At 37.8% G+C, this 27,153-nt stretch overlaps 1 protein-coding gene across 5 annotated transcripts in view; it reads left to right on the top strand.

The window, feature by feature from the left end:
* The window catches only part of FBXO4 (F-box protein 4), a 395,613-nt gene that overhangs the window by 328,345 nt on the left and 40,115 nt on the right, over positions 1-27,153 (top strand). For all 5 annotated transcript variants that reach the window (XR_011246428.1, XR_011246427.1, XR_011246424.1 and 2 more), the window contains one exon: positions 14,807-14,908. The gene's annotated coding sequence lies outside the window, so the exon portion shown is untranslated. The remainder of the gene's footprint in view (positions 1-14,806; positions 14,909-27,153) is intronic.

The raw sequence follows: 27,153 nt of genomic DNA, 5'->3' as shown, positions 1-27,153 counted from the left end.
TTTTTAAGTCATGAAATATCTGAATAAGTAAGACAATTATATGAAAATGTGTGAAAATGCATATTATAAGCATTAATATGCATTCATATGAATGTATGCCCAACATACATATGATTACCGAAGAAGACCACTACAGGCATACCTTGGAGATATTGCAGGTACAGTTCCGGACCACTGCAATAAAGTTAATATTGCAATAAAGCAAGTCACGTGGATTTTTTGGTTTCCCAGTGTATACAAATGTTTTAAGCGTGCAATAGCATCATGTCTTTAAAAATGTGTGTACTGTGATTTTAAAAATACCTTAAAAATGCTAACCATTATCCGAGCCTTCAGTGAGTCGTAATCTTTTTGCTGATGGAGGGTCTTGCCTGGGAGTTGATGGCTGCTAACTGGTCAGGGTGGTGATTGCTGAAGGTTAGAATGGCTGCGGAAATTTCTTAAAATAAGACAACAGTTTGCTTCATCAATTTACTCTTCCTTTCATAAACAATTTCTCTATAGCCTGCAATGCTGTTTGATAATATTTTATCACAACAGAACTTCTTTCAAACTTGGAGTCAATCCTCTCTAACCCTGCTTTACTTTATCAACCAAGTTCATGTAATATGCTAAATCCTTTATTGTCATTTCAACAATCTTTACAGCATCTTCACCAGGAATAGATTCCATCTTAAGAAAGCACTTTCTTGGTTCATCTGTAAGAAGCAACTTCTCATCTGTTAAAATTTTATCATAAGATTGCAGCAATTAAGTCACATCTTCAGATTCCACTTCTAATTCTAGTTCTCTTACTATTTCCCCCACATCTGTAGTTACTTCCTCTACTGAAGTCTTGAACCCCTCAAAGTCAGCCGTGAACATTGGAATCAGTATCTCCCAAACTTCTGCTAATGTTGATATTTTGACCTCTTCCCATGAACCACAAATATTTTAAAATGACATCTAGAATGGTGAATCCTTTCCAGAAGGCTTTCAATTTACTTTACCCACATCCATCAGAAGAATCACTATCTATGGCAGCTATAGGCTTACAAAATGTATTTCTTAAATAACAAGACTTGAAAGTCAAAATTACTCCTTGATCTATGGGCTGTAGAATGGATGTCATATTAGCAGGCAAGAAAACAACATTAATCTCATTGTACATCTCCATTAGAGCTCTTGGGTGACCAGGTGCATTGTCAGTGAGAAGTAAAATTTTGAAAGGAATCTTCTTTTTCTGAGCAGCAGATCTCAAATGTGGGCTTAAAATATCGATAAACCATGTTGTAAACAAATGTGTTGTCACCAGGTTTTGTTGTTCCATTTACAGAGCACAGACAGAGTAGATGTAGCATAATTCTTAAGGGTCTTAGGACTTTCAGAATGGTAATTGAACATTGGCTTCAACTTAATGTCACCAACTGCATCAACCCCTAACCCTGTCCTTTGAAGCTTTGAAGGAAGGCATTAACTTTTCCTCCCTAGCTGTGAAAGTCCTAGATGACACCTTCTTGCAATATAAGGCTGTTTCATCTACATTGACTCTCTGTTGTTTCGTGTATCCACCTTCATTCATTATTTTAGTTGGGTTTTCTGGATAACTTGCTGCAGCTTCTACATCAGCACTTGCTGCTTCACTCTGCACTTTTATGTTATGGAGATGGCTTCTTTCCTTCAACCTCATGAACCAACCTCTGCTAGCTTCAGACTTTTCTTTTGCAGCTTCCTCACCTCTCTCAGCCTACATAGAATTGAAGAGAGTTAGGACCTTGCTCTGGATTCAGCTTTGGCTTAAGGGATGTTATGGCTTGTTTAATCCTCTATCCAGACCACAAAAACTTTCTCCATATCAGCAGTAAGGCTGTTTTTCTTTCTTATCATTCTTGTGTGCGCTAAAGTAGCACTTTTAATTTTCTTCAAGAACTTTTCTTTTGTACTCATAATGTGACTGTTTGTCACATGGGGCCTAGCTTTATTACTTATCTTGGCTTTTGACAGGCCTTCTTCACTAAGCTTAATCATTTCTAGCTTTTGATTTAAAGTGAGAAGCGTGATGAGACTCTTCCTCTCAGTTGAACACTTAGAGGCCATTGTAGGGTTATTAGTTGGCCTAATTTCAACATTGTTGTGTGTCAGGAGATAGGGAGGCCCAAGGAGAAGGAGAGAGATGGGGTACAGCGGGTAGGTAGAACAGTCAGAACACACATTAATCACTTAAAATGCCATCTTATATGGACAAGGTTCATGGCACCCCAAAATAATTACAATAGTAACATCAAAGATCACTGATCACAGATCACCATAACAAATATAATAATAATGGAAAATTTTGAAATATTGTGTGAATTACCAAAATGTGACAGAGAGACACCAAGTGAACAAATGCTGTTGGAAAAATGCTGCTGATAGACTTGCTCGATGCAGGGTTCACAAACCTTCAATTTGTTAAAAACACAATATCTGCAAAGTGCAATAAAGCAAAGCACAATAAAATGAGGTATGTCTGTGGTTTCAGAATCTGCTCCTGGTATACCTATTTTCAGATAGGTATGTCGCTGTCTTTAAAATCACTGTCCCCTTTAAAATTTTCCTTAGAAAGACTGTCATTTAAATAGTATTCTCAAATAGGATTTCCTGGACCATTATCACATATTTCTCCTACAGTAAACTCATAGTTTGTCTTTTGATAACAGTATATGTCATTTGCATCTTATCTTCAAATCCATTCCCTGTACTCTCTTTGCTCCCATGGGGGCTAATACATTCTTTATTTCCAAAGTTCTCTTGCCTTCCAATTAAGTTTGGCCAGTCAGAAACTGTGGCAGATCAGAGGGTTGTAGGAGGGAGAATAACCACATTATTTCTCTTTTGCTTTATGCTTCAGATGAGATATCTAGCAGTGGCTGCATCTTTTCCATCTCCATTGATCCATTACCTTGTGTGTTCCATGAGATGCTCCTGAATCCTTGTGTGTAACATGAGATGCTCCTGAATCAATAAGTTCCTTTTATGCTTAATGAGGTTTCAGTGTGTTTTTATTACCAGTTATCACAATGACATTATCCTTAATTTTTCATCACTTAATCTTATTCCAATGTAGCCTCAGATACTCACCTTCTTCAGCAGGAAGGGATTTATCATTCCTCAGGTCTTATAGTAAATGGCAAGAGCAAAGGTTCACTCATCTTAGCTATTTTCCTATAATAAGTTTCTTTCTAACTCTGAGCTAAGGAAACAAATTAGTTTAGTTTTTCAGGTATCTCCATCTCTCATAATTCTCAATTCACTCTTTATGAAACCATTGGAGAAAATAGAATCCATAATAAGGCTTAGAAATAAGAATTAAAAGTCACTAAATAACTTTAGTAGAAATACACACACACACACACACACACACACACACACACACACACTATTTGTACCTGGCAAACATCAAACATTAGTTAACTTCAATATTTTTTTTTACTGTATTAGCCATAGGACACTGTCAAATGCCTTCAGAATTATTACTGAGTTGTAGGGATAAATTTTCCAGGCCCAGGCAGGGGTGAGTCTCAGGAGTCAGTGTTATCTGAATTGAAATACATAAGTGTACAGTCCTAAATATTGTGAGGCAAAGTCAAAGTCAAAGGTGGTTCCTTAAAACTAGGTATGCATCTCCTGTGGATATGATAAAACAATAACTGGGAAGGGGGAGGGAAGGAGAGGAAAGACTTATGCAGAACTGAAGGGTACTAATTAAAAGGACAGGAAAACACCTTCCACTTTTGGCTATCAGTGGACTGTCTCATTTCATATCCCACTGAAAACAACTAGAAATCTCAAAAAATGTTTTCTGAAAATTTGTTTGAAGGCATTAAAGGGACATCAAAGCACCAAGGACTTGAAAGGTCATGATTTCAGAAAGAAGTTCTGAGAAGTGAGTGCAACATCTAGTTATGCTTTTCTTTTCAAGGAACATCAGCATCTTTTCCATCTCCATGGATCAAGTTACCTTGTGTGTTCTGTGAGATACTCCTGAACCATTGAAATAAGTTCCCTTTTATGCTCTGACATGTGTTTGACAATTCATAACTAGAACTAAGAACCTGATAAGCTGGTCAGAGTTTTTGGCAGTCTCAAGGGATTTTTTAAAAAATGAAGAGCAAGGTCTGCCAAGGAGGAGAAGCCCTGGAAAATACTTCATATTTTCAGATGAAACTCCTGAGGAGCAAAACCTAAATAATAAAGGAAATTGACCAGCCTGCAGGAAGGCTGAAACTCAGCTCCTTGTTAGCTCAGTTTGAGAAGAGATGAAATAATCTGCCCTAATCTTTCTTCAAGAAGCAAAAGTAAATTCTCTTTGGAAAAAGATAATGTTATCCAGAATCTCTAATTAGCTCTCAATATTTCATACATGTTTAGCATTCTTTCAATTACCAGGCATACAACAAGACAAAAACAAATAATCTAAAACCAAGAGAAGAGAAACAGATAATGGAAAAACTACCATAGATGGATAATTTTATCAGAGAACTAGAATCTGTTAGAGAAAAAAAGACTTGAATTGAAATACTAGAAATGAAAAACACAAAAACTCAATAAATTGTTTTTAACAGAATATCAGACAAAGTTAAGAGAGCATTTTCTAACTGTTTTAAAACTGGGAAGAGAATATCCAGGCTAAAGAACAGAAAGAAAAATGATGAAAATATAGAAAATCATTTAAGAGACAGATGGACACTAGTGAGAAGATCTAACATATGTAATTGGATTTCCAGTAAAAGAAGAGAGAGAGGATGGGTGGAAGCAATACTAGAAGAGATAATGACGAAGGATTTTCTAAAATTAGTGAAAGATGTCAAGCCACAGATCCAAGAAATGCTACAAACAGTAAATAAGAAAAATATAAATAAAATCCACCTAGGAACATCATAGTAAAATGACTACAAACAAAGAAATATCATTGGGTCAATTGGATATTCAAACACCAAAAAAAAAAGTTAATCTTATTGGATACAATGTATGGGAAAATATTTTCTCTCATAGTCTTTTAACTCTTATAATGACATCTGAGTAGAGTTCTTATTTTCAATGCAGTCTAATTTATAAATTGTTTTTTAAATAGTATTTCTCATATTCTGTTTAAGAAAACTTTTGTTATTTTATGGTCATGAAGATATTTTCCTACATTATCTTAGAAGTTTTAAAGAACTAAAATTAAGTACAAATCAAAGAAATTCTCTTCGTTAGCATACACTAGAAAGGGAGGGGGAAGACAAGCCACTGAGAAATTTTGATGAGGGGAATCTGAAGAACTGGCCTAAAGTGGGGCTGGTAATAGAAAGAAATGTCCAGATATGCTACAGGACAGCTAAACTCTTAGAAATTTTTGTAGAATTAAAAGATAATAAATTGTTTTGTTTTTGTTTTTGTTTTTGATAAACTACCCAGCCTGCTCAAGGGCAAAGTGCCTAGACTGACTATTTTTCTAGCTTATCAGTTTACCCCCAAAAATGTAAAGGCAAAATGTACTCTTCCCTGAAATGTTGGCAATGACTCTGTTTGTCCTGAATTGCAGTTCCCTCTCTCCAGACCTGCTTTATTCCTCTTCCCTTCACAGACATTTGTGACCTAAATTCCATCTCAGTGTTTACTTCTGGAGAATCCACCCACCAACATCAATTGACTCCTCCACGAAAAACAGAGTAAAACAAAACTCACTGTTCTCAGACTGCTCAGACTGTCCACAGATTTCTCCTTTTCTCTCTTCTTATAAGTCTATACTTTGCCTTTGTTTCTTAACAGCAGTCTAATGACAGCTCTCACTTGTATATGTGAGTAAAATATTTCTATGTCAATGGTGACTAAAAAAATCTAGAAATTGTTCTTTGACACTACAGAATTGAAGAAAAATTAACATGTATATTGAGAACCCTAACAAGTCTATAGAAGAAACGTGTAATACAAAAGGAAACAGGCGAAATAGGCGCATCACAAAATAGTATATCAAAAGGTCAATAAATATAAAAAGGTACTCAAAATCATTAGTCATCAGTGTAAATTGAAACTACAATGTAATACCACTAAACATCAAGCAAAATGGCTAAGATGTAAAAGGTCAACAATAATTATGTTGGTGAGGATATGGAGCAACCAGAATTCTCATATGCTGCTGATGGGAGTGTAAATTGGCTCAAATATTTTAGAAAACTCTTTGTCAATATATGCTAAAGCTGAACATACACATATGCTAAGACCCAACTACTCCACTACTGGGAGAAATACCAAACAGAAGTGTGTGCATATATTTACTAAAGACATGCACAAGAATGTTCATAGTAACTTCATGTGTGATAACCCCAAACTGGAGTCAACTAAAAGGTCCATCAACAATAGAATGGCTAATATATTTTACCCATACAAAGGAATGCTACAGCATTGAAAACAAATGGATGAAAGCTGCATGAAAGCAAAATGAGTGAACATCTCAGGCATAATATTAAGCAAAAATTTAGGCATAGAATGGTACATACTGAATATTATGGACTAAAGTGCGCACACACACACACACACACACACACACACCCCTAAAATTTCATATGTTGAAGCCCTAACTCCAAATGTGACTGTATGTGGAGATAGGGCCTTTAGGTAGATAATTAAAATTAAATGAGGTCATAAGGGTGGAGCCCTAATCTATTGGACTTGTGTCTTTATAAGAGGAGGAAGAGACACAGGAAAGTGTCCACACAGAAGAAAGGCCATGTGAAGACACAGTGAGAAGGTTGCCGTATACATGCCAGGAAGTGTTCTCACCAGAAACCAACCCTGATGACACCTTCATCTTGGGCTTTCAGCCTCAGAAGTGTGAGAAAATAAATTTCTATTATTAAAGCCACCCCATCTGTGATACTCTGTTATGGCAGTTCAAGGAGACTAATATGATTCCATTTACAGATAAAGTATTAAGAAAGAAACACCTAATCCATGAAACTGGAAGTAAAGTTTACTCCTGTCAAGGAATAAAGGTTGCAATGAGTAGGAGAAGGCATGAGGGGGAATTCTGGCATACTGCTGGTGTCCTATTTCTCGACCTTAGTGGTGAATACATGAGTGTTACTGTTGTGAAAATTTATGGAATTTTGGTATATGTGCTGCCGAAGCGAGCACAAAATTTATGGAATTTTAGACTTATGTGTGGTTCATTAGGTAGTATACATCAATTTAAAGTTTATTAAAAAATAAACAGGAAACATCAGACTCATCAGGGAAGTCTGGCGGATAACAGAAGTGTTCAGGGGGTTTGGATAAAATAAAGCCCTACAATCCCCACCTCATCATGGGAACTGATACAGAACAGGTTTTCTGCTTTCCTTTCTCTTTTTATTTTTCTCTTATTTCCCAGAGCATACATTCCTTTATGAGAGCCTAAGGAAGCAGCTGTCAATGGAGCTGGTTGTAAAAGGATGAGACAGGAAAAAGCAGTCAGCTGGCCAAAGGTTGCAAGTCAAATAGATGTATTTTTGGAGTCTAATCATGTTTCCAATAACAATTTGCAAGACAGCAAGACTGAGCTTATGTGGATACTGTCCAGCCAGTTTAATGAACAGGGTCCTCTGAATGATTTCTCAGCAAAAAATTATCTTTAGAAAGTACAGACTAAGAATTTATCACCAGTTTAGATCCTGCAGGCTATATATATTTTTTAGATAAAACTCTGGAGAATAAAAACTTCATCTTTTTTTTTGCTGTTGTTCATGAAAGAATTTCCGAAAGTTGTGGCAAGAATTTTCCAAGATCAGGCGAAATATGGCATTTGATTTTGGAGTTGTGTAACCATAGATCCTGGCTTCAGGAGAGCATCGGCTCTTGACCACACCTACACTTGAAGCTGGATTCAGCACTTCCCCACATTCATTCCTAAGAATTGACTCCCTTCAAAGGCAATATTAAGCAATATATAGTTTACTGAAGATTTGGGAAAATATTTGGGGAAGTAGTTTTATGTTAAACACCATGGAGAAAGCATTCAATAAACATCCCAGTCAGTATTTTTTTTTTTCACTCAGGCCCCTTTTAGCTTCATACCAATCTGAGGTATTCTCATTCTGATCCTCTCCTTCATTTTCTTGGCTAAATCCTTTCTGCTCCATGGTCTTCTGGAAGTCCAATCCCAGACAGGCAACCATCCTGATGTATGCACAGCCGACTGGGAAAGCTCATCCAATCTTTGCCTTCCATTTCTTTCTTATAAGTCCTGTGGGCTTTACCAGTCTTCCATACCCCACTGGAACTTCGGGTGAAAACTTTTTGTCCAAAGCATTACATGTACAGGCAGAAAGGTGGGAAACATCCTTTGCATTCTTGTTTTAATAAAAACTTAGCTTAGAATCAGGACACCTCGAGCCCTTAACTGCTCAGTGCTACACATTCCTCATACATTTGAACATCTGTGGAACATTTGGGGACACTTAAAAATTGTGGTGGTATGAGAATACAAGGTGTTGTTATTCTTGCATCTTGCTCCCAAGATTCTGACCTAAATGCAGAAAAGCAGTAAGGACACCAGCCTGTGACAGTTGGCCATGGTTAACAGCACAGCGTGGGCATCCTGTACAGATAAAAGAATCTCCTTTTCATATAGCATGTATCCGAGAAATAGCACCTTCACAATTTGTGTCATTTCTTTTTGATGACCCCCAAACAAAACAGTGACTGAGATAGTAAATGCTTTTACTTTGGATTGATCTAAATGCCCTGTGGTGAAACTGCTCTAGTTTAATGCAGTGCAGAGTGAGCCACACACGGTGTGAAAACCGCCATCCTTGGAGAAGTGTCAACACCTGGGTTTTTGTCACTTAGCCTATCTTGAAGATTCGGCTGGCTATGTTTCTTTCTTTGTTCCTATCTGTGCGCTAATTCACACTTAAAAACTGATGTTGACTATTATTTGCAAAGCACCCTGAAATATAGGGGTTATAAAGATAAAATAAGGTAATTTCTATCTTCATTAAGTTTACATTTAATCAAGGAAGATATACACAGAAAACAAAACAAAGAACCAAAAACAATAAAGACAAAGTAGAAGTAGAAGAAGGAGAGATTACTTATTGCCTGAGGGAATTAGGGGAGCCAGAATGATCTTTTCAAAAAGCAAATCTGCTCATGTGTTTCCTTTTTTTTTTTTTTTTTGGTTAACATCTTTATTGGAGTATAATTGCTTTACAATGGTGTGTTAGTTTCTGCTTTATAACAAAGTAAATCAGCTATACATATACATATATCCTCCCTCTGCATCTCCCTCCCACCCTCCCTATCCCACCCCTCTAGTTGGTCACAAAGCACGGAGCTGGTCTCCCTGTGCTATGTGGCTGCTTCCCACTAACTATCTATTTTACATTTGGTAGTGTATATATGTCCATGCCACTCTCCCACTTCTTCCCAGCTTACCCTTCCCCTCCCCTTGTCCTCAAGTCCATTCTCTAGTAGGTCTGTATCTTTATCCCCATTTTGCCCCTAGGTTCTTCATGACTTTTTTTTACATTCCATATATATGTGTTAGCATACAGTATTTTTTTTTTTTTCTTTCTGACTTACTTCACTCTGATAGACTCTAGGTACATACACCTCACTACAAATAACTCAATTTCATTTCTTTTTATGGCTGAGTAATATTCCATTGTATATATGTGCCACATCTTCTTTATCCATTCATCTGTCAGTGGACACTTAGGTTGCTTCCATGTCCTGGCTATAGTAAATAGAGCTGCAATGAACATTTGGTACATGACTTTTTTTTTTTTTTTTTTTTGCATTAGGCGGGTCTCTCACTGTTGTGGCCTCTCCCATTGCGGAGCACAGGCTCCGGATGTGCAGGCTCAGCGGCCATAGCCCACGGGCCCAGCTGCTCCGCGGCATGTGGGATCTTCCTGGACCGGGGCATGAACCCGTGTCCCCTGCATCAGCAGGCGGACTCTCAACCAGTGCGCCACCAGGGAAGCCTGGTACATGACTATTTTTGAATTATGGTTTTCTCAGGGTATATGCCCAGTAGTGGGATTGATGAGTAGTATGGTAGTTCTATTTTTAGTTTTTTAAGGAACCTCCATACTGTTCTCCATAGTGGCTCTATCAATTTACATTCCCACCAACAGTGCAAAAGGGTTCCCTTTTCTCCACACCCTCTCCAGCATTTATTGTTTCTAGATTTTTTGATCATGGCCATTCTGACTGGTGTGAGATGATATCTCATTGTAGTTTTGATTTGCATTTCTCTACTGATTACTGATGTTGAGCATTCTTTCATGTGTATGTTGGCAATCTGTATATCTTCTCTAGAGAAATGTCTATTTAGGTCTTCTGCCCATTTTTGGATTGGGTTGTTTGTTTTCTTGATATTGAGCTGCATGAACTGCTTATACATTTTGGAGATTAATCCTTTGTCAGTTGCTTCATTTGCAAATATTTTCTCCCATTCTGAGGGTTGTCTTTTCGTCTTGTTTATGGTTTCCTTTGCTGTGCAAAAGCTTTTAAGTTTCATTAAGTCCCATTTGTTTATTTTTGTTTTTCTTTCCATTTTTCTAGGAGGTGGATCAAAAAGGATCTTGCTGTGATTTATGTCATAGAGTGTCCTGCCTGTGTTTTCCTCGAAGAGTTTTATAGTGTCTGGCCTTATATTTAGGTCTTTAATTCATTTTGAGTTTATTTTTGTGTATGGTGTTACGGAGTGTTCTAATTTCATTCTTTTACATGTAGCTGTCCAGTTTTCCCAGCAACACTTATTGAAGAGGCTGTCTTTTCTCCACTGTATATTCTTGCCTCCTTTATCAAAGATAAGGTGGCCATATGTGCATGGGTTTACCTCTGGGCTTTCTATCCTGTTCCATCGATCAATATTTCTGTTTTTGTGCCAGTACCATACTGTCTTGATTAGTGTAGCTTTGTAGTATAGTCTGAAGTCAGGGAGCCTGATTCTTCCAGGTCCTTTTTTCTTTCTCAAGATTGCTTTGGCTATTCGGGGTCTTTTGTGTTTCCATACAAATTGTGAAATTTTTTGTTCTAGTTCTGTGAAAAATGCCAGTGGTAGTTTGATAGGGATTGCATGGAATCTATAGATTGCTTTGGGTGGTATAGTCATTTTCACAGTGTTGATTCTTCCAATCCAAGAACATTGTGTGTCTCTCCATCTATTTGTATCATCTTTAATTTCTTTCATCAGTGTCTTATAGTTTTCTGCATACAGGTCTTTTGTCTCCTTAGGTAGGTTTATTCCTAAGTATTTTATTCTTTTTGTTGCAATGGTAATGATGTCTTTCCTTTACTTACACCCCTCCAATGGCTCCCCAGCACATTCAGAATAAAATTAATTAATTAAAATGTGAGCATTTCAAACCAATCTCCAGCTTTTTAGTCAGTCTCAAATCCTGCTATTCTCTCTCTTATTCACTGTTCTTCAGCACACTGGTCTGAATATAGATTTTTTTTTAATTAAATTGCTAACTGGTTGCATTTCTTGTGTTTCTTGTATCAAAGGGGCCCCTCTGGTGACATGGAAAAAACAATGGAGCCATCATGTAATACTTTCAGTAAAGAGTCAAAATTCCCAACAGTAGATGGTAGGGGGAAAGAAAGAAGGATTTAGGCTACATCTTTTCATCACATCCACAGCACTGTGCTTGGGTTTTAAAGTGGTGTCCTTCCATCGTAGCCCCAGAATGCAAAATTAGGAAAGAACTGGTATGGAAAAGCCTTCTCCAACTATGTGTCTTTTGCAAGTTTTATGATTTTATAAATGAGCTAATACTTTTAATAATAATAATATTAGGGCTTCCCTGGTGGCGCAGTGGTTAAGAGTCCGCCTGCCGATGCTGGGAACATGGGTTCATGCGCCGGTCCGGGAAGATCCCACATGCTGCGGAGCGGCTGGGCCCGTGAGCCATAGCCACTGGGCCTGCATGTCTGGAGCCTGTGCTCCGCAACGGGAGAGACCACAACAGTGAGAGGCCCGCATATCGCAATAAATAAATTAATTAATTAATAAAATAATAATAGCAACTAGTATTCATTGAGCACTGTGCTATGTACATATGCCAAGCAGCAGTGCTAATTACTTTACACATATCTTTAGGATAATTCCCCCAAAACCCTGAAGTACCACTATTACTATTATTATCTTCTAGATTAGAAAGTAAACAGTGAGTTCAATATCTTGCACAAGAAAATAACTTGCTATCTAGATCGGTATTTAAAATTACATTGTATATCACTTAATGTCAATATAATAAATTTTGTTAATCTGTAACAAAGCTTTCTGGATTCTGGATTATTCCAAGCAGCGTTCCCACCTGTGATATATTTTTAAGACCTAGAAATACAAAACTATTGCGAATGATAGTTTGTATTCGTCCCTAGGCCTGGGCCTGGAGACCTGGAGATGAGCACAGTAACAAGTGTGTGGGAAAATTATTTTGATGAATAAAAACTATACCTTTGTTTTCTTAAACCAGTTTAATTAAATACAAGTATATATTTTGGAAATTTCTAGAAAGTCATTAGAAATAAATAGTGTTATTTTCAATAACCGAGACTATAATAAAAATACAGTAGTCTCCAGTGCTATCAAATCTCAATGCTTCCTCAGAGTGATACATTCTACAGTAAGAAAGGACACTCACATCAGGTTTTAACTGAGTTCCACATCCTAGGGGTCATTTCTTTACCGTGTTTAAGGCCTTCCTGTGGAGCTTGAGAATCCAATTATTAAACACAACTTAAGTGAGACTCATGAGTTGGCATTTTAACCTTTTAATTGAGTGATCAGGGAGAACATTTTTTAAACTCTTCTGGAGCACACTCAAAGTTCTTCTTTGCTAAGGAAAAAAAGAACCCAGTAACATCTTCTTATTTGATTAAGGGAACATAAAAACTGGGATAGATAAACCTCCATCTCTGACAGAGAGTTGGGTTGCCAGATTTAGCAAATAGAAATATAGGACATCCAGTTAAATTTGAATTTCAGATAAATAATGGATAATTTTTTACTATAAGTCTATCCCATGCAATATTTGGGAGACACTTATAGTAAAAACTTATTCATTGTTTAACTGAAATTCAAATTTAAATAGGTATGTGGTCTTTTTATCTGTCAAGTTTATTACAGAGAGGCCAGTTAGATTTCAATTCAATGGGTTTTAAGATTGCACTGATGTTTGTCTAGGCCTGACTGAACCTATAAAGGGGGAATGGTAGCACTTTTTTATTACAAAAGTTTTTAAAATTCAAACACAGAAGGAAAAAACCCACAGAAAACAAGAAAAAATAATTCTGCACTATTCATAGCAGACATGTTGCTAGGTGCTCCCTTCCAGTGAGTGTAGTTCAATGTGACAAAGGGTATTGAGATAGAATCCACCAGCGTGCTTCATGATGCCTAGGGGATGATCTGTTTCCTGAGCCACTCTGGGCTGCCATTCTCATCACCATGAAAATACCAAAATTAGCTCCCAAGGGGGTAGATCTGGATGCTCTTCAGCTGATAAATTTGAAAGGGATTTATTTTCTGGTTAAAATAAAATCCTACTTATCTTGATATCAGACTTCCAGCTGATTCAGTTATTCATTAAACAGTCATAAATTCACAATTAAAGGGGGGAAAACTCAGATGTAGAAAACAGCTGGCACAGGCACATGTTCTATGCCTCTTGGCATGAGGCATAGTGAGTTAGCTTACCCTTCTTGCCTTTAAAAGTGTAATTATAATTTGTTCTGACCTGTGGGTTAGATAGAGCAGGGGTGATGTTGATTGACTATGAGAATTCAATGCACTAGGAAACTGTGTTAGATGGAAAATTCTACAAACTAAAAACCATTCAGGGTTGGTTGGGCTGGGAGCATAATGCCCTCTGCCCTTTAATGGTCCTGCAGGACTCCACTCTCAGGAAGATGAAGCTTCAGCAATGGGGAAATGGCTACCTGTGCTTTGGGGTTTCCCAGAGGCTAGCTCAGGCCTCATCTTCTGATCTAACTTCCTGTTCCTCTCCTTGCCAAGCCTGAGCAGGGAGGGAAACAGGCATTGCCTGAGGACCCAGCCTGGGTCCCCTGACTTCTACCAGGCAGCAACTCCCTGCCTTCCTGGTCCATCCCCAGCTACCACTGTTCAAGTAGTTCCTTCGAACCCTAGTCTGTTTTACAGTCACCACCTTCTCTGTCTCATAGCATCTTTGTAAGCATATTAGTTTGCTAGCTGCCATAACAAACTACCACAAACTGCATGGCTTAAACAATAGGAATTTATCATCTCATAATTCTGCAGGCTAGAAGTCTGATATTAAGGTGTCAACAGGGCCATGCTCTGTCTGACAGTGCAAAGGAGAATCTCCTCCATGCCTCTCTCCTAACATCTGGTGATTTGCTGGCTATCTTTGGTGTTCCTTGACTTCTGCCTTCATTTTCACATGATGTTCTCCCTGTGTGTGCATCTGGGACCAAAATTTCCCCACTCATGATGACACCAGTCATACTGGAATAGGAGCTACTCCAGTATAACCTCATCAAAATCTAATTATATCTGCAACGACTTTTTCCAAATAAGATCACATTCTGGGGTACTGGGGTTTAGGACTTCAACATAAGAATTTGGGAGTGACACAATGTGATCCATAACTGTAGAGTTCAAGAGAAATGGCAAATATGAAAGCACCCTAAAAACTTAAACATAATATATGAATACTGCTGGGAGAAGGAGGGGAGAGCCTTCTTTGATTTTTCTGACATTTGCACAAAGGCAGACATTTTCACCACTATCCCTACACAGTGAATTCTTGTTTTTCTCTCTCTACAGGGTCCTCTCCTCCAGGGTGGAAGATGAATCCTACATAAAAGGCAATAAAAATTTTATATAAGAAAATAAAAGAAAATTTGGAATACAAGATTAGATAAGAAAGTAAGTACTTGTATATAAGGTGCCAAAGAAAATTGAAGCTACACTGTAAGTTCACCTCCTGAATGATAACTTTTATAGTCACTCTATTTGGGGACACTTACTGTGTGCCAGACACCATGCTATGCATTGCATGTTATTTTATCCTTATAACAACTGAATGAGCAAATATTATTATGCCCACTTTTAAAATAAAATGATGGCACTGAGGCTCAGACACTTTAACATCAGAAGTCGCCAGCTCCGAGGCATGGGGGCTGGCAGCAAAGTCTAGGTGCCCTAGCTTGAAACCCATGCTCTTAACCACTCTGCCCTGAGGAGGGTCTAGAGTGGGTAGGTGGAAGTGGAAGTGAGGGAGAGAAGGAGAGAGACAAGGGGACAAGGGGACAGGTGTGAAAGACATTATAAAAGAGGAATGGAGAAGACTGGGAACAGGCTAGATTTGAGAGGGAAGCAGGAGTCGGCAGGGTTCTCTCTGAGCTTCTGAGCTTGTGCGACTGGAGACAATGATAACTTTGACAGCAGGAAGTGCAGAGAGAGAGCGTGAAGGGGCTAGAGGAAAGGGCAGGGGGAGCTCAGACATGCCCAGCTTGAGCCTCTTCTTCTCAGGAGCAATAGCCAGAGAGACCACGGTGCCAGCCATCCAGAAACCCACCGGCACAGATGCAGAGGAAAAGTCAAGTGTTGCAACAGACACAGGAGAAGTTGGAAGGAAATGAGAAACATCAGGTTTAAATTTTCCCAGTTCTAACTTTTTAGAACTTTTTCTTATAGGAAGAACACTTCAATCGTGTTTACTGATGATTCTTGAGAGGGTAGGGTATGGATTATATTTGTTCACCACTGCCCCGTTCAAATTTAATCTTTTGAGATTAAATTTCTCCCCCTACTTTTTTTTTCCTCAAGCAAAGCAAAGCAACTTAAATTACAAAGTATCCAAGAAAAATAAACATCTATTACTTACTTATTTCCATTAATGTCTGCCTTATTCACCAAGAATCAAGGGGACTTAGCATTTTTCTTTGTGGTATTAGTGGTTTGTTATATAATATTAGGTGCTTAATGTAATTTGTTTCTTGTTTTTCCAGTTGCAAAAGAAATCTTTGACCATAAGAGGATCTTGTGAATTTATGAATATGAGGCCAAGTGAGCAGTTTTAACATTAAAGTTTTATGGAATAAATATTTATGCAAATCCACACACATACATCTTAAATTCGTATGTGGGGGAAAAGATCGTATTAGATGATCTCTCACAATGTAAATTCTATGATTCACTACCTAATGAATCATGTACTTAAAAATGCTGAGAACATTTTGACATCTTAACACCTTATAATGTCTCATCTCTTCCCTCCTATCCTCACAAACACTCCTACCTTCTGCTGTCACTTGCTACACTCCCACAGAATGAAACTTTCTACATTATCTGTCTCTGCTCCCTTATAGTACCTTGGTAACTAAGACTGGTTAGTCTCACCTGTTCTTGTTCTTTCTTTTTGCTTTAATTGGTGTACTGCCGTAGTGTGAAATAGTCACCTTTAAGGAGATTGTTGCTTGTTCTTTGTTGATTACCATTCTGTACTAAACCATGAGTGGGTAACGGTTGTTTCAGCTTTAAGGCAAAAGTGCCTATACAGGAGAGGGACAGAAATTAATCAGCCTCAGTGTATTCCAGCAGTGGATCTTAAAGTGATCTCTAGACCAGCAGCAGCAGCATCACTTGGGAAACTTTTTAGAAATGCAGATTCTTAAGACCCACCCTAGATCCACCGCATCAGCAACTAGGAGGAAAGGAGGGATTAAGCCCAGCAATCTTCATTCTAAAAAGCTCTCTGGATAATTCTGATGTACACTGGAGTTTGAGAACCAGTATATTAGAGTAACAATTTGCTCAACATAGAATGGAAGACTGTTCATGACAGAACAAAGTTAATATTCCCTGACGTACATCAGTAGGGACTGGAATTCATCAGAAGACCTTTTGCTATTTGACTGTTTGTCTGTTTGTTTTAAGAGAAATAGTGTCCTCCCTCTGCCATGAGCTGAGTAGAGAGAGGGCAAATTAGAGTCAGCATGATAAGGTAATATTAACATGTGCACATAGCAATGAAACCCACATCCTTGGTCTCTTTAGGTAGCAGTCTACAAGCATATGTTGTACAAAATAATTGTCACATCTCTGTAGCAGAGGTGAGTAAACTTTTTCTCAAATAGTAAGTATTTTAGGCTTTGGGGGGCATTGGTCTCTGTCACAACTGCTCAATTCTGTTACAGTAGTGCAACAACAGCCCTAAACAATATGTAAAGGAGAATGGCTAGAGTTTCAATAAAACTTACCTTAGAAAAACAATGGTGGGTTGGATTTGGTCCATGGGCCATAGTTTGCCAAGTTGTTTTATAATGCTTCCATTTTAAAAAATTAAAATAAATGATGTAACCATTTCCCAGTTGATTGTTTAGTCATTAATCTGATATTTAATTGCCGGTCCACTAACAATCCATTAACTAATTGCAGTCATTAAAAGCAACCCCCCAAAATCCAATGTCCCTATTCCGCTTTGCTGGTGGTTGATCTGTAAACAATCAACCAAAGCATAGTGTTGAGCAAACACAACCTGATGCCCGATTTTCCACCTAATGCCCAATGGGAGCAAATGTTCTGCCTTCTTAGACATAATTTTAAATAGTTTGGGTTTACCATTTTTACTACATCACAGGGCATACCAAAATATAAATTAACTTACCTCTATAGCTGTGGATCCTACAACAATCATTTAGCTGCCGTCCTAATGTACAGCTCTTATCCGAAGGCTGCCTCTGCAGAGTAGGTTATGGGTACTCTGTCTCATCAAAATTATTGATAAGACTTCATTAACAGGGTTTTTTTTTTAACTTTCACTGAAAAAGATAAAGATAACATCGCATTGCTGTTAGAGCAAGTCATGACATGCAAGTAAATTTAATATATGCTATCAGTGTCTTTCCTAAATAGCAGGTTAGTGAGCCTGGGTAGAGAAAAAGAAGGACCCAAGATGGTGCTTTGATTCTTAGTTGTGTGAATGCATCCCGGGAACACAAGTAATTGGGCTCATTTCATAAATTGAAAAAGAATAGAAAAACCCTAGACATCTTTCCAAGTACAAAAAGAAAACATGTTGGAAAATTTTGAAATTTCCCACCCTTCACTCTGGTCCCAAATGAAGACATATGCCAGAGCAACAGCTTGAACTTGTTCTGAATTTTGAGTTAGACTCATGCTAACTTTCCTTATATTGTTATTCTTTCAGTATTATCTATATTATCCTTCTGTCTATTTATAATTAGTAATCAACTGAATTTTTGCAGAATACAATGCTTAATGAAGAGCCAAGTCTTGGGCTGTTGATGTTTCCACCAACTTGAGAAACATCTTGTCACTATGTGCCGAGTGGAAAATGGGAACTGCAGAGATAATGGCCCATTGTTGTGTTTTAGAATGTTTTCTTTTTTTTAATCATTATTATTCTTTATTATTATTATTACTTAGGAAATTATCCCAAAGTATTAAGCATGATACCTAATCTATAAATTCATGCTCCCCTCCCCATATAACAATTTCATAGTACATGGGTCCCCCAAAAAATATCACCCAAATGCTAATTAACAAAACGTTTGTAATAGCATGACAAAATTTGTTATAATGATATATGGGAAGGAAAGAGGTGCAAAATACATAATCTATGAGCATGACTGCAGAATGATTTCTAATAAGCCGTATTTCCAAAAAGTATTAGTGAAATGAGGAATGAAGATGGGATCAAAAGGATGTGGGCTTAGGTATATGCATCCTCAGGTGCAAAAGGACACCTCTTGTCCACCTTCCCCTGCTTTTTCTAAGGATGTAATATGATCTATTTTTATTTCTTCAAAGACACTTCATTAGATAAATATATCGGATTCTTCAGTTTCAAGAATCACATTCTGTGGCCAGATGCTTCCCAGTGGTTATTGGTTTTATCATAAGACATACTACAGCGACATCACCCAGATTCTGTTCATACTCACTCATTCATCAAGTTTATGCCGCAGCATTCTACTGCAATATCCTGCCACATGGCTTTCTCTCAGCCCATGTATAGCACAGGCTGGAAGTGTCAGGGAATTAAATCACCCAGGAACAGCTCTCAATCAGGGATGCCTGAAATTGAAGGGTAAATATCCTAGCTTCTTCACATTTCAGGTACAATAAATCTTGGTGTGTTTTACATCTAATTCCACAGAGGTTGAGCCCCAGTTGTTCACAGCAATAGCCTGCGTGATAACGCTTCTTCTTCACTTTTCTGTCCTGTTTTCTGCTGCCCTACTGATGCCCTCTGAGATCACTTCCTAAATAAACTACTCACACTCAAATGTGGGGAAACCCAAATCACACACTTAAGATATCATTTACATATTACTACGAACATTCAGTAAGTTCAAATATGACTTTCTTCTCTTCTTGCTGTTCTCTTAGGGAGGTAAACTGAGAAGATGGGGGTTAAATCCCCCAAAATGGACTCACTAGAGGGCTCTCAAGTCTCTATCCCTGGATATGTCACAAGTTGAGATAGATGCTCTGCTGCCTGGAATTGTTGTGGTGAAAATGATCTGAATCTCTGGGAAAAGACTCAGGTTTCCAATTTATACAGGCTAGCTGGGTTTGGCAAATCAAAATACTGAGACCAGTCTGTTAGTCATAATTGATTTGGATCTTTCTTACCCTCTGCTTATTGAACTCTGTGGTCTGAAGATAAAGAGATAAAGCTCTCAATGTTAAAATTACTGAATTCCACTCATGGTTGTCAAAACCAGAGTTAGGATATTTATTCCGAAGCATATTGAGTTCATAATATGTGTTAGAGCCTCGTTTGACCTTTACAATGACCTGTAGATTTAGCAAGATTATAAACTCCATTTTATAAGGAAACTGAGGTCAGAGAAGTTAAGTAACTTGCCTAAAATAACAGCCAGTAGAGCCAGGTTTGCAAGCCAGAATCCTCTCAGTCTAGTACTCAAACTTTACCCACTAAGCTGTTCTGCCTCCGCAGAGGCTCCTTCCTTAGCTATCAGTACACCTGGCAGTGATATGTGATATGAGAGTATTCTTTCACAGGCCAGAACCACGTCACGGGGAGACCAACTTTGCACCCAGAACAAAGAAACACAGGTTTTAGGGCCAGCAAGTTGTGTGACAAACAAATGTTTCTATTCCCATGGGTCTTATTCCTTCTATTAAAATGAAGATGTTGGATTCAATACTTCGAGGGTCCCTTGCAGTTATGAAATTGTACTGCTTTGTCTTGGAAAAAGTTGGAAAGGTATTTTTCTTTTCAAACTGCTGTAGTTTTATTAATGTATCATAGCTTTCCATAGCTACAGATTCAGAAACCCAACCTGAGATGTAGCACTGAATTAAAGAGTTCAGGAGTATGTTTGTTGGTTTGAAAATGCTAAGATGACTATAGATTAGTAAGAAAATTTTAGGTATAAAAGGCAATTTAAACAGGCATTCAGATGGAAAAGGAAATTATCCTAAGTACCCCCAATAAGAGATAATTCTACACTTTATTAAACTACTCTACATCCATCACACTGTACCACCTACTTCAATTTTAATCTTATTGGAGAAGAGATGACAATATTGATACAGGATTCAAAAATCTCATCACCAACCATTTATATTGTGTATTCCATCTCTTTTCACAAGTGTCAAAGGGAAAGAACAACAATACCACCAAATGCTAGCAACCTCTCATCCTTAACCCTTCAGATAGAAGGAAATGCTATCACTAATAAAAATAGTAAGTGTATTATTTAAATCACATAGCCCTTACATGGAAATGTCTGTTCTCTCATAACTTGGATGTTTAAGGTTGGATTATGGAAGCTCAAAGTGTTCATTAACATTACAAACACGGGGCTGTGTCAGTAGGCCTGGTGCACAATCACATGGATAAACTCCTTTCACTTATAGGATCAGGAGAACTCACGTTTTCATCTTCAAATAACAATACAGACTCGTGCTTCATTTTATAATCACAGTATGATGACCGTCTCTGAATACAAAGAATCATAAGGTGTAGAATGTCAGTATTTTCTGGGTCTTGGGCTCATCATACCTTTGAGGGCACACCAGAATGAAACGGCTTGGTGGACCAAACAATACAACATTTTAGGAACAGGTTGAAGTAAGAAAAATAACTTCAAAAATTCACTTGAGAAACAAGGCACTATAAGACCAACATCAGCAAATTAGCTGATGATAAAGCAATATTGCCATTCCACCAAAGAAGCCTCTTTTAGAACCTTCTACCAGCCACATTCTGGGGTGATATTTTTTTGTTTTGTTTTACATCTTTATTGGAGTATAATTGCTTTACAATGGTGTGTTAGTTTCTGCTTTATAACAAAGTAAATCAGTTATACATAAACATATGTTCCCATATCTCTTCCCTCTTGCGTCTCCCTCCCTCCCACCCTCCCTATCCCACCCCTCTAGGTGGTCACAAAGCACCAAGCTGATCTCCCTATGCTATGCAGCTGCTTCCCACTAGCTGTCTATTTTACGTTTGGTAGTGTATATATGTCCATGCCACTCTCTCACTTTGTCACAGCTTACCCTTCTTCCTCCCCATATCCTCAAGTCCATTCTCTAGTAGGTCTGTGTCTTTATTCCTGTCTTACCCCTAGGTTCTTCATGACATTTTTTTTTCTTAAATTCCATATATATGTGTTAGCATATGTTATTTGTCCTTCTCTTTCTGACTTACTTCACTCTGTATGACAGACGCTGGGTTCATCCACCTCATTACAAATAGCTCAATTTCGTTTCTTTTCATAGCTGAGTAATATTCCATTGTATATATGTGCCACATCTTCTTTATCCATTCATCCAATGATAGGCACTTAGGTTGTTTCCATCTCCGGGCTATTGTAAATAGAGCTGCAATGAACATTTTGGTACATGACTCTTTTTGAATTATGGTTTTCTCAGGGTACATGCCCAGTAGTGGGATTGCTGGGTCGATAGTTCTATTTGTAGTTTTTTAAGGAACCTCCATACTGTTCTCCATAGTGGCTGTACCAATTCACATTCCCACCAGCAGTGCAAGAGTGTTCCCTTTTCTCCATACCCTCTCCAGCATTTATTGTTTCTGGATTTTTTGATGATGGCCATTCTGACTGGTGTGAGATGATGTCTCATTGTAGTTTTGATTTGCATTTCTCTAATGATTAATGATGTTGAGCATTCTTTCATGTGTTTGTTGGCAGTCTGTATATCTTCTTTGGAGAAATGTCTATTTAGGTCTTCTGCCCATTTTTGGATTGGGTTGTTTGTTTTTTGATATTGAGCTGCATGAGCTGCTTATACATTTTGGAGATTAATCCTTTGTCAGTTGCTTCATTTGCAAATATTTTCTCCCATTCTGAGGGTTGTCTTTTGGTCTTGTTTATGATTTCCTTTGCTGTGCAAAAGCTTTGAAGTTTAATTAGGTCCCATTTGTTTATTTTTGTTTTTATTTCCATTTCTCTAGGAGGTGGGTCAAAAAGGATCTTGCTGTGATTTATGTCCTAGAGTGTTCTACCTATGTTTTCCTCTAAGAGTTTGATAGTTTCTGGCCTTACAAAATGGTCTTTAATCCATTTTGAGCTTATTTTTGTGTATGGTGTTAGAGAGTGTTCTAATCTCATACTTTTACATGTAGCTGTCCAGTTTTCCCAGCACCACTTATTGAAGAGGCTGTCCTTTCTCCACTGCATATTCTTGCCTCCTTTATCAAAGATAAGGTGACCATATGTGCGTGGGTTTATCTCTGGGCTTCTATCCTGTTCCATTGATGTATATTTCTGTTTTTGTGCCAGTACCATACTGTCTTGATTACTGTAGCTTTGTAGTATAGTCTGAAGTCAGAGAGCCTGATTCCTCCAGCTCCTTTTTTCGTTCTAAAGATTGCTTTGGCTATTCGGGGTCTTTTGTGTTTCCATACAAATTGCGAAATTTTTTGTTCTACTTCTGTGAAAAATGCCAGTGGTAGTTTGATAGGGATTGCATTGAATCTATAGATTACTTTGGGTAGTAGAGTCATTTTCACAATGTTGATTCTTCCAATCTAAGAATATGCTATATCTCTCCATCTATTTGTATCATCTTTAATTTTTTTCATTAGTGTCTTATAATTTTCTGCATACAGGTCTTTTGTCTCCTTTTGTAGGTTTATTCCTAGATAATATTTTATTAAGAATATTTTATTCTTTTTGTTGCAGTGGTAAATGGGAGTGTTTTCTTGATTTCACTCTCAGATTTTTCATCATTAGTGTTTAGGAATGCCAGAGATTTCTGTGCATTAATTTTGTATCCTTTTACTATACCAAATACATTGATTAGCTTTAGTAGTTTTCTGGTAGCATCTTTAGGATTCTCTATGTATAGTATCATGTCATCTGCAGACAGTGACAGCTTTACTTCTTCTTTTATGATTTGGATTCCTTTTATTTCCTTTTCTTCTCTGATTGCTTTGGCTAAAACTTCCAAAACTCTGTTGAATAAGAGTGGTGAGAGTGGGCAAACTTGTCTCGTTCCTGATCTTAGTGGAAATGGTTTCAGTTTTTCACCATTGAGGACGATGTTGGCTGTGGGTTTGTCATATGTGGCCTTTATTATGTTGAGGAAAGTTCCCTCTATGCCTACTTTCTGCAGGGTTTTTATCATAAATGCGTGTTGAATTTTGTCAGAAGCTTTCTCTGCATCTATTGAGACGATCATATGCTTTTTCTCCTTCAATTTGTTAATATGTTATATCACATTGATTGATTTGCGTATATTGAAGATTCCTGGCATTCCCAGAATAAACTGCACTTGATCATGGTGTATGATCCTTTTAATGTGCTGTTGGATTCTGTTTGCTAGTATTTTGTTGAGGATTTTTGCATCTATGTTCATCAGTGATATTGGCCTGTAGTTTTCTTTCTTTGTGACATCCTTGTCTGGTTTTGGTATCAGGGTGATATTGGCCTCATAGAATGAGTTTGGGAGTGTTTCTCCCTCTGCTATATTTTGGAAGAGTTTGAGAAGGATAGGTGTTAGGGTCCTGGGCTTTTGATCGTTGGAAGATTTTTTTTTTTTTTTTTTTTTTTTTTTTTTTTGCGGTACACAGGCCTCTCACTTTTGTGGCCTCTCCCGCTGCGGAGCACAGGCTCCGGGCACACAGGCTCAGTGGCCATGGCTCACGGGCCCAGCCGCTCCACGTCATGTGGGATCTTCCTGACTGGGGCACGAACCCTCGTCCCCTGCATCAGCAGGCGGACTCTCAACCACTGTACCACCAGGGAAGCCCTGTTGGTAGATTTTTAATCACAGTTTCAATTTCAGTGCTTGTGATTGGTCTGTTCATATTTTCTATTTCTTCCTGATTCTGTCTTGGCGGGTTTTGCATTTCTAAGAATTTGTCCATTTCTTCCAGGTTGTCCATTTTATTGGCATAGAGTTGCTTGTAGTAATCTCTCATGATCCTTTGTATTTCTGCAGTGTCAGTTGTTACTTCTCCGTTTTCATTTCTAATTCTATTGATTTGAGTCTTCTCCCTTTTTTTCTTGATGAGTCTGGCTAATGGCTTATCCATTTTGTTTATCTTCTCAAAGAACCAGATTTTAGTTTTACTGATCTTTGCTATCATTTCCTTCATTTCTTTTTTATTTATTCCTGATCTGATTTTTATGATTTCTTTCCTTCTGCTAACTTTGGGGTTTTCTTCTTCTTCTTTCTCTAATTGCTTTAGGTGCAAGGTTAGGTTGTTTATTCGAGATGTTTCCTGTTTCTTAAGGTAGGATTGTATTCGTATAAACTTCCCTCTTAGAACTGCTTTTGATGCATCCCATAGGTTTTGGGTCATCGTGTCTCCATTGTCATTTGTTTCTAGGTATTTTTTGATTTCCTCTTTGATTTCTTCAGTGATCACTTCGTTATTAAGTAGTGTATTGTTTAGCCTCCACGTGTTTGTATTTTTTACAGATCTTTTCCTGTAATTGATATCTAGTCTCACAGCGTTGTGGTCAGAAAAGATACTTGATACAATTTCAGTTTTCTTAAATTTACGAAGGCTAGATTTGTGACCCAAGATTTGATCTATCATGGAGAATGTTCCATGAGCACTTGAGAAAAATGTGTATTCTGCTGTTTTTGGATGGAATGTCCTATAAATATCTATTAAGTCCATCTTGTTTAATGTATCATTTAAAGCTTATGTTTCCTTATTTATTTTCATTTTGGATGATCTGTCCATTGGTGAAAGTGGTGTGTTAAAAGTCCCCTACTATGAATGTGTTACTGTCGATTTCCCCTTTTATCGCTGTTAGTATTTGCCTTATTTATTGAGGTGCTCTATGTTGGGTGCATAAATATTTACAATTCTTATATCTTCTTCTTGGATTGATCCCTTGATCATTATGTAGTGTCCTTCTTTGTCTCTTCTAATAGTCTTTATTTTAAAGTGTATTTTGTCTGATATGAGAATTGCTACTCCAGCTTTCTTTTGGTTTCCATTTGCATGGAATATCTTTTTCCATTCCCTCACTTTCAGTCTGTATGTGTCTCTAGGTCTGAAGTGGGTCTCTTGCAGACAGCATATGTATGGTTCTTGTTTTTGTATCCATTCAGCCAATCTGTGTCTTTTGGTGGGAGCATTTAGTCCATTTACATTTAAGGTAATTATGAATATGTATGTTCCTATTACCATTTTCTTAATTGTTTTGGGTTCGTTATTGTAGGTCTTTTCCTTCTCTTGTTTTTCTTGCCTAGAGAAGTTCCTTTAGCATTTGTTGTAGAGCTGGTTTGGTGGTGCTGTCAGCTTTTGCTTGTCTGTAAAGGTTTTAATTTCTCCGTCAAATCTGAATGAGATCCTTCCTGGGTAGAGTAATCTTGGTTGCAGGTTATTCTCCTTCATCACTTTAAATATGTCCTGCCACTTCATTCTGGCTTGCAGAGTTTCTGCTGAAAGATCAGCTGTTAACGTTATGGGGATTCCCTTGTGTGTTATTTGTTGTTTTTCCCTTGCTGCTTTTAATATGTTTTCTTTGTATTTAATTTTTGACAGTTTGATTAATATGTGTCTTGGCGTGTTTCTCCTTGGATTTATCCTGTATGGGACTCTCTGTGCTTCCTGTACTTGATTAACTATTTCCTTTCCCATATTGGGGAAGTTTTCAACTATAATCTCTTCAAATATTTTCTCTGTCCCTTTCTTTTTCTCTTCTTCTGGAACCCCTATAATTCGGATGTTGGTGCATTTAATGTTGTCCCAGAGGTCTCTGAGACTGTCCTCAGTTCTTTTCATTCTTTTTTCTTTATTCTGCTCTGCAGTAGTTATTTCCACTATTTTACCTTCCAGGTCACTTATCCGTTCTTCTGCCTCAGTTATTCTGCTCTTGATCCCATCTAGAGTATTCTTAATTTCATTTATTGTGTTGTTCATCGTTGCTTGTTTCATCTTTAGTTCTTCTAGGTCCTTGTTAAATGTTTCTTGCATTTTGTCTATTCTATTTCCAAGATTTTGGATCATCTTTACTATCATTATTCTGAATTCTTTTTCAGGTAGACTGCCTATTTCCTCTTCATTTGTTAGGTCTGGTGGGTTTTTATCTTGCTCCTCATCTGCTGTGTGCTTTTCTGTCTTCTCATTTTGCTTAACTTACTGTGTTTGGTGTCTCCTTTTTGCAGGCTGCAGGTTCATAGTTCCCATTTTTTTTGGTGTCTTTCCCCAGTGGCTAAAGTTGGTTCAGTGGGTTGTGTAGGCTTCCTGGTGGAGGGGACTAGTGCCTGTGTTCTGGTGGATGAGGCTGAATTTTGTCTTTCTAGTGGGAATGTCCACGTCTGGTGGTGTGTTTTGGGGTGTCTGTGGACTTATTATGATTTTAGGCAGCCTCTCTGTTAATGGGTTGTATTGTGTTCCTTTCTTGTTAGTGGTTTGGCATAGGGTGTCCAGCACTGTAGCTTGCTGGTCGTTGAGTGAAGCTAGGTGTTGGTGTTGAGATGGAGATCTCTGGGAGTTTTTCGCCGTTTGATATTATGTGGAGCTGGGAGGTCTCTTGTGGACCAATGTCCTGAAGTTGGCTGTCCCACCTCAGAGGCACAGCGCTGACTCCTGGCTGCAGCACCAAGAGCCTTTCATCCACACGGCTCAAAATAAAAGGGAGAAAAAGTAGAAAGAAAGAAAGAGAGAGAGAGAGAAAGAA

The sequence above is a fragment of the Delphinus delphis genome, chromosome 3 (assembly GCF_949987515.2).
Source record: "Delphinus delphis chromosome 3, mDelDel1.2, whole genome shotgun sequence".
NCBI classification, from domain to species: domain Eukaryota; kingdom Metazoa; phylum Chordata; class Mammalia; order Artiodactyla; family Delphinidae; genus Delphinus; species Delphinus delphis.
Note: the sequence above shows the minus strand (reverse complement) of the source record. Positions and strands in the feature narration are given on the sequence as shown.